This window comes from Chrysoperla carnea, chromosome 5 (assembly GCF_905475395.1).
Source record: "Chrysoperla carnea chromosome 5, inChrCarn1.1, whole genome shotgun sequence".
NCBI lineage: Eukaryota > Metazoa > Arthropoda > Insecta > Neuroptera > Chrysopidae > Chrysoperla > Chrysoperla carnea.
The window spans coordinates 59847473-59861749 of NC_058341.1; the positions used below are offsets into that span (position 1 = coordinate 59847473).

At 28.8% G+C, this 14277-nt stretch overlaps 1 long non-coding RNA gene across 1 annotated transcript; it reads right to left on the bottom strand.

Moving 5' to 3' along the window:
• Nucleotides 1-1169: 1169 nt before the first annotated feature.
• LOC123300982 lies at nucleotides 1170-2086 on the bottom strand. Its single transcript, XR_006535422.1, has 3 exons — nucleotides 1968-2086; nucleotides 1546-1748; nucleotides 1170-1189 (listed from the first exon to the last, which is right to left on the bottom strand). It is a non-coding gene; the product is annotated as an uncharacterized LOC123300982 (long non-coding RNA).
• Between the last annotated feature and the right edge of the window lie 12191 nt (nucleotides 2087-14277).

A 14277-nucleotide genomic window follows, 5' to 3' on the forward strand; every position in this document is an offset into this window, starting at 1 on the left:
TATAATAATTAAGTTGTATGTAAATTGTAAAATTGAATTTTTTAGATAATTTTTCAAAGTTAATTAAAGATTATAAGTTTTCTAATGTCATACAAATAGGATAAATACAATTTTCATACAAGCTCATATATTTTATACATTTTAAATTTTTATCTTTTATTTCGTGTATTCATTTTTTAATAACTCAAATTATATAGTCTTTGGAGTCTCTGTTCAAATTTGGTTTATTTTATTCATTAGGAATATAAAATTTATTATCGTGTGAACAGTTTAGTAATGAAATGTGAAAATATTCTGAGCTGTGTTTTGTCATTCACATCAAAAATAACATTTAATTGAAATACTATTTTTACGTAAAGAAAAAAATTGCTCTCCAAATAGACAATTAATCAAAAAATAAAAATTAAGATCATGATATACCGATATTGTAAAATTATTTAGTTAATTTTGGTTGAAAGATACATTTAAAAACATTTCCTTGTTTTATTGAAAAGATTTGAAGTGCAAAATTTTTTTTGTAAAATTGAACACACGAATTTTGTCTAATAAATTCAAAAATAGAAAATTTAATTTAATAGATATATAATTAAGTATAAAATGTATTTTAAGAAACAACTTTTCATTTTATTTTGTGATGAACCTGAAAATAATAAATTGAAACAAAGAGATTCTTTTTAAATAATTTATTTCTGTATTATGGAATATACTTCGCGGCCGAAGAAAAAATCGTGGAAACCAATCAAGATTGAATGTTGTTTCTAGAGTATGTAAAAAATATTTAAATTATAAGAAACATAAACAAAAGAAATAATGATTATTCGTGGTTAGAGGAAAACCACGTAAAAAAACCTCAATCCTTTGGATTAAAATACGTGAAACACAGCACAGCAAAAAGAATGAAAAATATTAAAAATTGATATGTAGAAAAGAAATATTGATATGAAAATATCAAGATTTTTGAAAATTAATTTTACATATTTTCCTAAATATAAAAATAAAATACAGATATAACAATAATTGGCTTTAAACCACTCACTTAAATTGAGCCACTAAAACACTCACTAAAATTGAGAAGCATGAAGACCGACTCCAGGTGGATTTGATGATATTTAAAAACAAACAACAGGGATGTATCGCCCGTTGAATAGAATTGATCTTGGTCCAGAGGCAAGCATGTTGATATATCAACCTAAAAAATAATTTAGGTTAGTAATAGACTCTAAAAATATAGTCTATATTTAAGCGAAAGATTATATTCGCTATTTAATTTATAATCTTGTTACTTTCTCCAATAGCAAATGCATATTGGTTAAGAAAATTCAAAGAAACAAGTTCACGATCTAGAAAATTTTCATCTTTAGAACTGATGGAATACATCTTTTAATAAAGATTTATTAGATGTCTGAATATAAAAATTTCGATTTAAATCAAAAGAATTAAATTTATTAATTTTAAAGTCTAACCAACAGCTTTTAAAAAAATTTGCTACTTCGTTGTTCATTATTCTTCAATATTCTTAGTAAAAAAGATAATAATTTAAAGTACCTTTAATTTTTTACTGCAAAACGTAACTAAGCCCTGTAGATTATAGTGATCATGTGATTTTTGTTTAACCAAATTGAAAATCGAAATTGTATCATCAAGGTAAATTGATTTCAATTGCATGATGTTTCTCAACAAACAACAGATTGGTTATTTTGAATGTAGTCCAATGTAGTTCATATTTTGAATGTAGTTCATACATCAACCTAAAAAATAATTCAGGCTAGTGATAGGTTCTCTAAAAATATTTAACTCAATATGCCGATTTTTAACCGACATATGTATAGAAAAATATATTCGGTGTTTGATTTATAATCTTGTTAAAAGAAGTATTATTTGAAAGTAATGACATTCAATTGGGTTAGAAATGCAATTTTTTTTTGTTCTTGCCTGTTTTCGTTTCTTGGAAAATAAAACATACGTACATTTTCCTCCGTAGCGTTACACACTACACAATTATTAAATTGAAAATTCAATATTTCAAGAAAATATCGAAAACTTATTGATAATGATATAGACTTGATATTGAATAAAAACAAGTTGAAGCATGATTCAAATAACTGAGTATAATAAAAAGAAAAGAAAATGTGAATGATCTCGACATCTATGGAGGTTTTTTTGAGTAGTATATTGATTTTTAGTGACACCTGTGGGCGTTTTTTTGATTTTATTCATAATTAAGCCATCTATGCTTGTTCAGGTGAAATAAAAGTGGCATAAAAGTTGCCTATTAAAGTGAATGTTCTTGTTGACTGATATAGTCTCTGAAATATATGATCTAAGGTTTGAATATTGTGTTGTCTTTGTCTGTTGTCCTCTCTGTGAAGGAAAAATGTTCACACTTGGTACAAGATGGGCCTATCTAGTAGTAGATGATCAAAGAGTTAGTCTCACTGATATATATTAATAAATTGGGGACTCACTAGCGACCTCTGTGCCGATTAGAAGCCATCTTATAAAGGGTATGCAAGGTTGTTTACAAACAGTGACAACAGTCAAAGTTGTGCGCGCTCCATAAAACAATTTGTTTTAGGCCGCAAAAATGCAAAAAAATTGTTACTTTTGTGGAAATAAAAAGTCACCCGACAACGATAGAAATTGTCTCGATGATTACTTTTGATGGTTGTGTATAATGTGGATGACTCATGTGTAAGCCAAAAAAAAGGACGACTCGTGTGGACGCCACTCGCCATATTTTCAGAATCGCATTTAGTTTCGTGAAAGTAACTGTTATTGTTTACCAGATTTAAATACTCAGCAATAGCACTATGTAAAATCTGCACACACTAAAAGCAATTTAAATATTACGTTCTTCAATTCCTATTCTCATTCATCATACTCCTACATTTTTATCAGCAAGAAATTTTCTCATTTTCAGTCATATCTCGATTTTTTTCACTTGACATGAAGATTTATTATTATTTACGACAAGGGAAAATTATTTTGAAACCTTCAATTCATTTCAGCGGACGAACCACATTTAAATTTTCGCTCCATTGTTACTTCGGATACCCTGAACAAAATGGCTTCAAACAGGCACATTTCGCTCAAAGCTGAAAGGATAGCAGTCCCCAATCCATTAATATAGATTAGTGGTTAATCTAGACTTGGCCTCCGTCTTATCAGAGCAAATCTAGCTATAGTGTATATACATGTACCTTAAGAGCAAATTTGCTCCTGCAAGATTTGCTTTAATTTGGCAAACTACAGCGAACTATTTTCACTGAGCCTACATTTTTCTCTACCTTGCTCTATCTAGAGCTAGTATAGAGCTCGCCTGACATTTCGTAGAGCAGTTTCTCTATTCCGTATACTAGCATGTTGAGTCCTCTAGATAGATTTGTTATTCAGTTTAGCTAGATAACGAAAGGTAAAAAAGAAGTTTCAATTTACATAGAAGTGTTTAGATCCCTAGCTATTGTTAATCCAACTCTATCAGATTAGCAACAGCTAAAGACCTTCGTACTAATATGTAAATTGAAACTTCTTTTTTACTTTTCGTTCTCTAGTTTAACTAAAAACCGAATCTATCTATAGAGTTCTACATGCTAGAGTTAGTCTAACTAAATTAAAATTTACTCTAATTAGATCAAATCTAGCTACAGTGTATTTGTACCTTAAGAGTTTTACCCTTTTTTAATATTTTGACAAATACATACTGTCCATTAAAGCCATTAACAATAATGATAAATTAAAAAACTTAAATAAGATTCATTCGGATAAAAATAGTTCTCCTTCTGTTACTACTACTATTACGTTAGGATAATGTGATTGGGAAGTCGCTACCTAGACCCATCGGAGCTGGCAATCACAAACATAAATATTGGGGGTTACGAATTATTAAACATTAGAGAGAATAGTGTAATGAAATTTTGTATAACCAGCGCAGTATTATTTCGATACGTTTTTAAGGATTGTTTTTTTAGTTCTTGGTATAGGTGTTCATAAAATCACCTAATTAGTCCATTTTCGACTGCCTGTCCGTCTGTCAAACCGATAGCTCAAAAACGAAAAAAGATATCAAGTTGAAATTATTAGAGCGTGCTCAGGACATAAAAAGTGAGGTCGAGTTCGTAAATGAGCTACATAGATCAAGTGGGTCTTGCAAAGTTGGTAAACCGTGCGTAAACCTTGTATCAAGTGGGTAAACCTTAGAGATAGAACAAAAGTTTAAATGTAAAAAATATTCCTTATAAAAAAAAAAAAAACTTTAGTTTCAAAAATTTTTCGTAAACATCATTGTTTACCCGTGAGAGTGCAAATTATATAGCATACTAGTAGAACCGACCACGCGTTGCTGTAGCTAAGATATACTTGAAATTCCACCACATAATCTTCGATTAAAGATTGGTTCATCTATTATTTTTCTGCACAATTTGAATCCACCTCGATTATGCATAAGTGCGGATTTAGCAGGAACGTAATGAATACTTTTACCGCTTGCCGAGTGTGTAAAAGACAATCCGTCTGAATTTCGTAAAAAATATTTTTTTGCGAATGCGGGATTAATTCTCTCTTTTTCCGCACAATGACAAAAAGCTGATTTCCCCTTGAGTGCAACAAATTAACTTATCGCAAACAAAATATTAATTTGGGTTCGCAAGTAAATTTGGTTCACGAACGAGCAATTAGCTTTTTGTCTTACTTTTGAAAAAGAGTTATACTAACATTTCGTTTTAATTTTAGCTTAAGAATTGATGATCGTGTTGGGAATTTTAATGTGGGCAAAGAATTTGATACGTTGCTCATCGATTTAAACAGTAAAGACTATCCAATTGATCTTGATTTAAAATGTGAAGGCGATTTTACAACGAAAGAATTATTTCAAAAATTTATTTACTTAGGTGATGATCATAATATAGATAAAGTTTTTGTAGTAGGTCGATGCGTTGTGGAAGACAACGAAAGACAATAAAAGAATGTAATAATAATAATAATTTGTACCTACCTATTTACAATTTTACGCCTTTCTAGAGATATTTTCTTGTATAGGAATGTTGTTGAGTTACATAAAATCGATGAGTAATACTGAAAAACAACCATTTTCATGTGATATTTGAGATAAAAAATACACTCGCAAACATCGCATGACAATGATCACTCTCCAATATAAATTCGTGAAGCTGAAACTTGCATGAATTTGGTTCTTCCAAAATTTTGTATTTGAATTGTTTATGAGATTTTTATGTAATACATTGAAACTACTTTTTTACTCCATGTTCTCTAGCTAGACTGTAGAGCAAATTTACCTAGAGATCTCTATATACGAAAGTTTCAAGTCTAGATTTGATCTCTCTCTTATTAGAGCAAATCCAGCTACAGTGTACATTAAGGGTAAATTTGTTCGAGCAAGATAGCAAACTTCCATAATCGAAAACTTCCTGGGCGTTATGAAAAGTCAATAAGGTGAAAGCATCTTTATCCCATCACATAGATCCGATTACTTTCAAAGTATTCCAATACTCTCTTCTAAGAGAAGAAGGAAGCTAAGAAAGAAGGAAGCTCTCTTTTAAGATCTTTTTTTTTGCTTCCGATCAAGGATGATTCCGAACAAATTTACAAATTTTGGAATTGGATACTCTAATTTAAAAATAGGACTGCGGTAGTTTTAGTGGTTGAAATACTTAAGTTCAACCAGAATGTCTTTTAACTTTCCTAAAACATTTATAACGTTGCTACCAGCTCAATTTAATGATTTATTTGATAAGTATACGACCATATCGTCAGTAAATTGTATGATGTGTATAAAAGCTGTCTGTAACTCGATGGCCATAGTTTAAGAGCGAATTATTTGGAAAATTTTAAGTCGAAAGTACCTGATATACTTTTGTCCAAAACCTAATAGTTATGTTCACTATTAAATGGGGAATATTCATGAAATTTAAAGGTTAAAATATTTTTTTTCCGTAACTTTATTGGCTGGACATTTCAACTAAACCATTATTTTCGTAATTAATACCTTTTTAATTACTTAAAATTAATTAATAAAAGTGCAAATTCGTTGCTTACCTATAACATACTAGTATACTTACTTAAAACATACAAGTTAATTTTTTTATCCGGAGAAGCATCAGTCTAGTTTTAAACTTCCCCCTCGATATCTAAATCGACAGGTTATCACTCGAAGTAATAATCATATCAGGTCAAGAGTTATAAAGGGTGGATACATTTAAAATGATCACACTGTATATAATTATACATAATCATTAATTAGGTATTTGTTTAGAAGAGAACACACCGTATAGTCGATCATAGCACTTCATACGGACATATTTTCGGATGGATATACATGACGGATATGAGCGGACACGGATATCCGCCACATAACTAACGAGAAACAATAAAATTGAGTCTGGCATCTTGGAAATTGGTACAATCAATCTGGCATTTTGACTGGAAAAAATTTCAATGGTGAATCTGAGGTTATAGATCGTTAGGGGGGCATGTAAATAACTTTAAAAAAAATTAAGAGAATTTTTCGTTCTGCTGTTTTTGAGAAAATAAAAAAAAAAATTTTCAAATAAAAAATGTAGAAGACATTGTCAGCTACATTTTATGTCATTGGAGCAACGTCATACGAGTTAAATTACAAAAAGTAGGTGGCGCTAAAGTATCAAAAAAAGGGTTTTTCACGATTTTCATTAAGAAAAAATGATTTTTTTGTAAAAGTGTAAATGAGAAAGTTGTTTTACTCAAAATTAGCTTCAACTTTTATTTAAACAATTTTTTTGTAAAACTTACCGTTTTTGAAATACAGCTTGCTGAAGAGTACACATCGAATTTTATAAACTTCAAAAATTTATAATTATGTTAACGTTTGTTTTTGTTTTCATAAACATTCATATTTTATAAACTTCAAAAATGCACGTGTATTCTATCTATTACATTTATAAATAAATGAGTAAATACCTTGGTGAAAAAATTCTTTTTCGACCATACGCAGTCCTTGAATTACCTCCATCAGCATACGTATCGTGGCACTTGATGTGAACAACGATTGTTTTGCTTTCATCCTTGAGTAATTTTTCGATTGTTAAATCATCTCTGATTATGCTAGCTCATATTAATTTTCCCGACTTTTTGAATCCACAGTTCTTTTTTCACCCACTTCAACAGTTCTATTACACACGAAACAGATATTCATTTTTGGAGAGAAAAATTTTCAGACCTTTACTCTCCAATACTCACATAGGAACTAAAAAATGTACTATTCATAGACAGTTAGGCAGATGTTAGAATCCGGTCCTTTGTTCGTACTATGCCGACTCGCCCGGCGAAAGTGACAAAAGAACCGTTTACTACGGTGCGTTGCATTTTTGGCCTATAGCTCGGAAACGGAAAGTTTTTCATAAAAATTGTTAGAATAAAGTTGAAGCTTATTTTGAATCAAACAACTTTCTCATTTTACAAATTTATCACACTTTTACAAAAAATCATTTTTTCTTAATGAAAATCGTGAAAAACCCTTTTTTTTATACTTTAGCGCCACCTACTTTTTGTAATTTAACTCGTATGACGTTGCTCCAATGACATAAAATGTAGCTGACAATGTCTTCTACATTTTTTATTTGAAATTTTTTTTTTTTTTTTCTCAAAAACAGCGGAACGAAAAATTCTCTTAATTTTTTTTTAAAGTTATTTACATGTCCCCCTAACGATCTATAACCTCAGATTCACCATTGAAATTATTTCCAGGTCCGGCCTTTTTTTCGTCTAGATTGACTGAATCAAATGGGCAAATGTGGAAATAATTAAAATAGAACATGGTATCCTAGGCAACTACATACATAGAGCTATAATTAAGGACGTGCTATGAAAATAACAATAATAGGGAATATTCATGAAATTTAAATTTGGCACGAAAACATATCATCCATACCGTTTTCCCATTAGACCAATTTTTATTTATTTATTTAAATAATCGGGCAACCTCCCTTAAAATTCTCAGAATTGAATTGGACTTAATCTAACTTCATATAAAAAAAATCAAGCTATTTATTTAAAACACACAGTGACACTTTCTTAAAGTTCCTATGTTTGAGAACCATATTTTATTTAGTCTCCTATCTGTATCCTTACCTATACCATCCATATATAAAAGTTAAAAGGTAAAATAAATAAAACAATTCACTAATAATTGTATATAAGTATTCATATTGTAAATAATTAACAAAAAAAAAAACACAATTATATTTTTTAGTATATAATAATAGTAGATAATTATTGTAAATACTGTTTTCTCGGATGTGTTATTTCAGTAAACACCATTTTTTTTTAAATATATACTTACTAAAATCTACTACTAATAAAATGAAAAATACAAAAAATATAGATATTCTAAATATATTCCTAATAAATTCCTCAAATATTTTATTGTATCAACATTTAAACTGTTTCAAATGAAAAAAAAATTTATTATTCAATTTTGTGTTATAAAATCATCACTTTTCTGTATTTTTCTATAGGCGAAGCCAACAGACATATTTTCACACTTATATTGTAAAATGAGAAATTTGAACAGTCCAAAATTCTTAGATCCGAATTTCGGGCAGAACTTTAATATGGTTGACGCGAACAGTTTCCTATACACTTTTTATATCATGTGTCTCATTTTAAACAATCCAGCTAAAAAAATTTTAAGTCATTTTTTCGTTAACCTTATAATTTCAACGGAAATCCATTACAAAAAAGATGGATTCTGTTATTTGAAATTTGGTTCTGTTACTATTTCCAAAAAATGAGCGAATTAAACGTACCTTCTTAAGAGTATAGGACAGATTTTTAATATCGTTTTCTATCGTAGTTATTAATATTTCCAACAAAAGTTGTGTGCTATTTTATAAAGAACAACTTTTTAATTTAAAGTTTTCCTTTACCCCTTATTAGATCAGAGCATGAATTGATTTTTCAAGAATATTACAAGTCAAGGTTAAATTTACGGCTTCTGTGAGGGGTGTTCACCTCCAAGTAAAACAACTTTTACTCGATGAAAAAATTTTCAGTTGGATTGCATAAATTGGGACACCTGGTATTTCTTTTTTTCATCCCTGTGCATTCCATTCTTTATCTTATGGCGTAATACACCTACATTATGTCTAGCTATTGACAAAAGTTCATTTAAAACATCGAATACACGATCAATATGTATTGTCAATAAAAGTTTGTCAATAATGATAAATAAATATTGACAATCTGTTAAGTTATAACTTACTTGTATATCAGTGAAATATATCATCAAAATAAGATTGTCAATCCTGAGACAGACAATCCTTCAATTTTACTCAGACAGTTTAATTTTTATCGTCAATATTAAAATATCTTGATTTTCAGCAAATTAATCCATCAATATTGATTGTATTTTTCTATAGGCGAAGCCAACAGACATATTTGGTAATATGTCTGTTAAAAGGTAATCAATATCTATCATATTGATTACCTTTCACTACTTCTACAACAACTTATATTGATCGTGTAAATGCCACTTTACAAAAAAAAAAGCGACTTATCAGAAATACTTTTTATTAAAATAAAAACAGCACCGATGTAAGTATGGGTGCAAAATAATTATTTCGAGTGCAATCGCTTAAAATGTTGGATTACTCCAGCCCTAAAAGGGTAGACATCAATTCTCAGAGAGTTTCTATATCTTAATAAATGTGAAGAATGAATTTTGATAGTTTCAAAATACAGTGTTAAAAATCCTTTGTCGATGTGAGATGTCTATGTTTAGAGGTAATTTGGTAGATGACTGATATCGAATTTTCCACATTATCCATGAAAATGTAAAAGTAGCCTTGATACCATAAAAAAATTTGAAACATAAATTAAAATTGATTAAAAAACGAAAAAGTTTTAGAATTTTTTATGTAATCTTCATAAAAATGCTCAATAATGACGTCACTTTTAAAGTATCTTCCTCTTTGTTTAGTTACGAGTTTTAAACGTTCATATTTTCCGTCCTTTTAAAGATTTTTAATCCAACTTCACTTTTCTGCCCGTGCAGTGAAAAGTTCTTAACTTTATTTTACCTTCTTATGATTATTGCAGTGTGACTGGAAATCCGTAGCAACATCAATGAGTTAAAATGACAGAAAAACTTTTTTTTTATATTTTAAATTGCAATTTGATCCGCTCTGAAAAATTTAATATCTGTTGGCCCTAAGCATTTTGCACCCAAACTTGTTGGCTCTAAGCATTCTGCGCAAACTCAATTTCAACACAAATTTAAACATTGATGTGATGCATAATTATTATAATTCAATTTTTTTTTAAATTTCAATCAGCCTTTATTTAAGATGATTCTTTGGTTCCACAAAAATTTTCCCTATGGGGTTGGTTTCATTCGTTGACAAAATCATTTTTAAAGTTACAACACAAAGAATTAAATATTATTTTCTCTCTAACATGTTTAATATCCAGTCTTGTTTTTGTTAGATATCTTTTTTTTATGTACATACTTGAGACATTTAAGATGTACTCAAGTCTTTTGATCGTGTTTGATATGTTATGTACGCATCATAAAAAGATGGCGCATCTTCCATACTCCACTGAATAAAAATTTTTGACCTTTACTTTCGCGTTCATAACTATTTTTTGGCACAAGGCTTCCTTAGGCATAAAAACATATCCAGAAAGATGTTACGGTGTAAACCTACGGTGGTTAAAACTTCGTTATAAGGCATATAACGATATAGCCGTTAAAATGCCAGTATTTTCTACAAGAAAATCGTTTTGTGTCAATAACAAATCGTTTCTTATTGTACTTCGTTGGAAATTGTTTTATGTTACTTAAATAATTTAACGTGGCATATTTTTTGGTTTTATTTAGAAACTCTAGGTAAATGTATCCAGTATCACGTTTTTAAAGTTACATACTTCTTATATTTCGTCACCGAGAAAACTGATATTCTCTTCGTAATACCCGTTGCTATGTTTGTCTCAATCCGAGACTAAAATAAAGTGCACTAAAGTAATAGAGAAGTTACATGTTTTTTAATTTTATTATTTTTCGAAAGTTTACTAAAAATGACTAAGAAAAATTTTTAAAAACTGTTTTTTCAATTGATTTTTCATGCAATTATACAATTAATATAGTTTTTCTAAACTGTTCAAACGCCAGTGACGTCAACTTATCACTTGAGTAACACCACCGCACGGAGATAAGATGATAAAATAACGTGCAGAATGATGAATGGTTTGTCTTTCAACTTGTTTTCAATATATTAAAACATAATTTTACATAGAAACAAGCCGAAAAATTAGAATTTAACGTGATTCCGATTGGCTCCCAGCTTAAAAGGATATGAAAACGTCACAACCAATCACAAATGATTTTTTTTATTTAAAAAAAATATTGTTTGAATATAAATTTAGATGAATTCTTTCATTTATCTGTTTATTCTTTCAATGCAACTTCTCTATTTTGCTTGGTTTGTTTCAAATCGAACATTGCAAACAAAATTTAATAGCTTCCTGTTCACATTTTTTTAAGATTTTGTGACAGAATTACCCCCAAAATTTGGTGTTTTTTGTTTCAATCAAAATTTTTTGATACACAATGCTTACGGTTTAAGATTAATTCTTGATAAAACGAATGTTTGCCTTTAAAATGAAATAACTCAACATTGACACATTTATAATTGATTTTATTTTATTTAATTTATTTTTTGATCCGTAAATCACATTTCGAACACGATCATACTAATTTTCTTTCAAAAAATTTTATTATTTTCATGAAAATGAAATACAAAATGGCTGATGATGATGTTGAGCCTTCCCATTTTTTGATTCTAAATAGTTTACCCAAATAATATTATAGTTTTTAAGTACTATGTACAATATTATACAATGCTTATAAATTTAAAAAACACTTATTTTCTTTGAATATTACCAAAAGAAAAATTGATTAATTAGGCTGTAGTCTTATAAAATATTTTAGTTTTTCATTAATGCAAATGATCGAGCATGAGAGTTTAGGAAAAGTATTTAAACAAACGTATAAATTCTATTATACAAGGTGATTTTTTTTTTAAATTTCCAATCATATTTTTCGAAAAGGGAATGAAAAAAAAAACAAATTGGAGCGATGTTTGACCATAAAGCCACTCCCGTATAAAAACAAAAACTAAATATTTTCATTCTCGATAGTTAAAAAAATTGGGCCCATATATCTTTATGAGTTTCCATTTCGTTTTCGAAAACTAAGGGTGGAAATATCTTTAAAAAATTACACTGTAGAAAATGACTCGAGTCAGTAAATACAATATAATCTTGCATAATCAATCTTTCGAGAAACTTTTTTTAATATTCTTGATAGTATCTATCTAAAATCTTGTTTCCACGGCGCTTCGATCAACAAGTCTAGATTAAGATATATATCGATCATTTAATTTGGTGTTTTGATATCAAACCATTTTATTTGGCAAGCAAATCTGAGTTATACTAATTACCATAACAATTCTCCATTTTGTAATAGCACGAGATACGACGGTCTTTTAAGCAGAATCATTGAGCAAATAACCTTGCAAACAAGAGGTAAGAAATTGTCGTAGATAATGCTTAAGAAAATTTTTACTAACTCTAGATCCCAGTAATTAAAAAATCGTCGTGTTTTTTTTTTGGACACGTAATAGGGAGACAGGAAATAAAATTTAGTGATTTCTTAATTGTATATTTTAAAATTACCACTGTCTATGTGTTTCGAATATTGGTATCGTACTAGAATTACCCTAAGACGATATTTTTAACATAAGGCAAACTTTTACCTTTGGTGGAATTACTATTTCACCTCAATTATAGGAAACGTATGTTTACGAAAACAAATATTACAATATTTGAAATTATATATTTGTTTCTAGAAAACGCTTAATGCTATATAAAAATAATATTAATTATTCTCATTCAAATTAAAAATTCGCAAATTCACAAAGATATTGATTACTCGCAATGAAAATGTCTCTGAAAAATGCATAAACTTTTCCACAAAAAATGGAATTTAATGTGCGTTCAATAATTAAAGCTCGATTATATCGCATATACTGACCGTTTAAAAGATTATAAGTAATTTGTGCGTAAAACAAATTCAGTATTTTATCAGATCAAAATTTTGATTTGAATCGATTTAACCCCTATCACTCCTTTCTGTTTTAAGATATAAAAAAAAAACAGAATTCTGATTAAGACTGAGGACAAAATACAAGCTAAAAAACATAGAAGCTACCACTAGATTTGATCGATTATGAAAATTAGGTCGTTTGAAAATTAGGGGCTCAGACACCTGGTTTTTAGGTTGTAAACTAATTTGCAACTTGCTACAAACCAATTTTATTTCCCTACCCACATGATTGCAATTTAGTTGATTTCGTTAATTCGGTTTAGTCAGTAAAAAACCAATTTGCAATTAAAAAGTTCCATTCGTTTCTAAATAAATATTCATGGAAACTAACTGGTTGTAAATTGCTTTTCAAATGGCTTAGCCTATACTAAAGAAATAGAGAACCATCGTTTTATTGTACTATTTTGGTGAGGTGAAAATATAAACTATAAGTACACCAAGAAAAATTATATTACCAAAAATTTTTTTTTAATGTTTCCGTTTTTTTTTTTTTTAACAATGTAAAAAATAATTAAATACACTTAATTATTAAAAAATATTATTATCATAAAAGAAAAATATTCAAGTTGTTTAAAATAAAATAATGGGCACAAAATAAATATTGGTGTATGTAAATTCAAGTTAATGAACCAAAAAAAATAAATTTGTAAAATAAACATTAACTCTAGGTTTGACTCTGTGATTTAAAACAAAAATTATTTTTTTAAATAGGCGAGATAAATTAAAGGACCCCGCACATTTTATGATAATTTTCGTCTTAACTTGAAGTGCGGAACAAATGTTCTTACGGGCACGATTTTTTTCAACGAAAAACGGAAGGAAAATGTTGCTCAAAATCAGACTTTCATGTCGATCTTTACGACATTTGGAGGTTATACGGCGGCTTTTTTTTTATTTTCCGAACACCAGAAACTACCACATATTCATATTCATATATAGTCGGTACAGATTTTAAATTTTGCAACACATTCATGCAGTTGACAATTGTCCACGTGAAGGGGATTCAGGAAACATACGAACGAAGTGAGTATTTTTCCGATCAAGTGGACAATTCGTCTAATTTTTTTATTCTTTTTGTGCACGGTTTCATTTAACAACAATTAGATAATATCTCATCTATC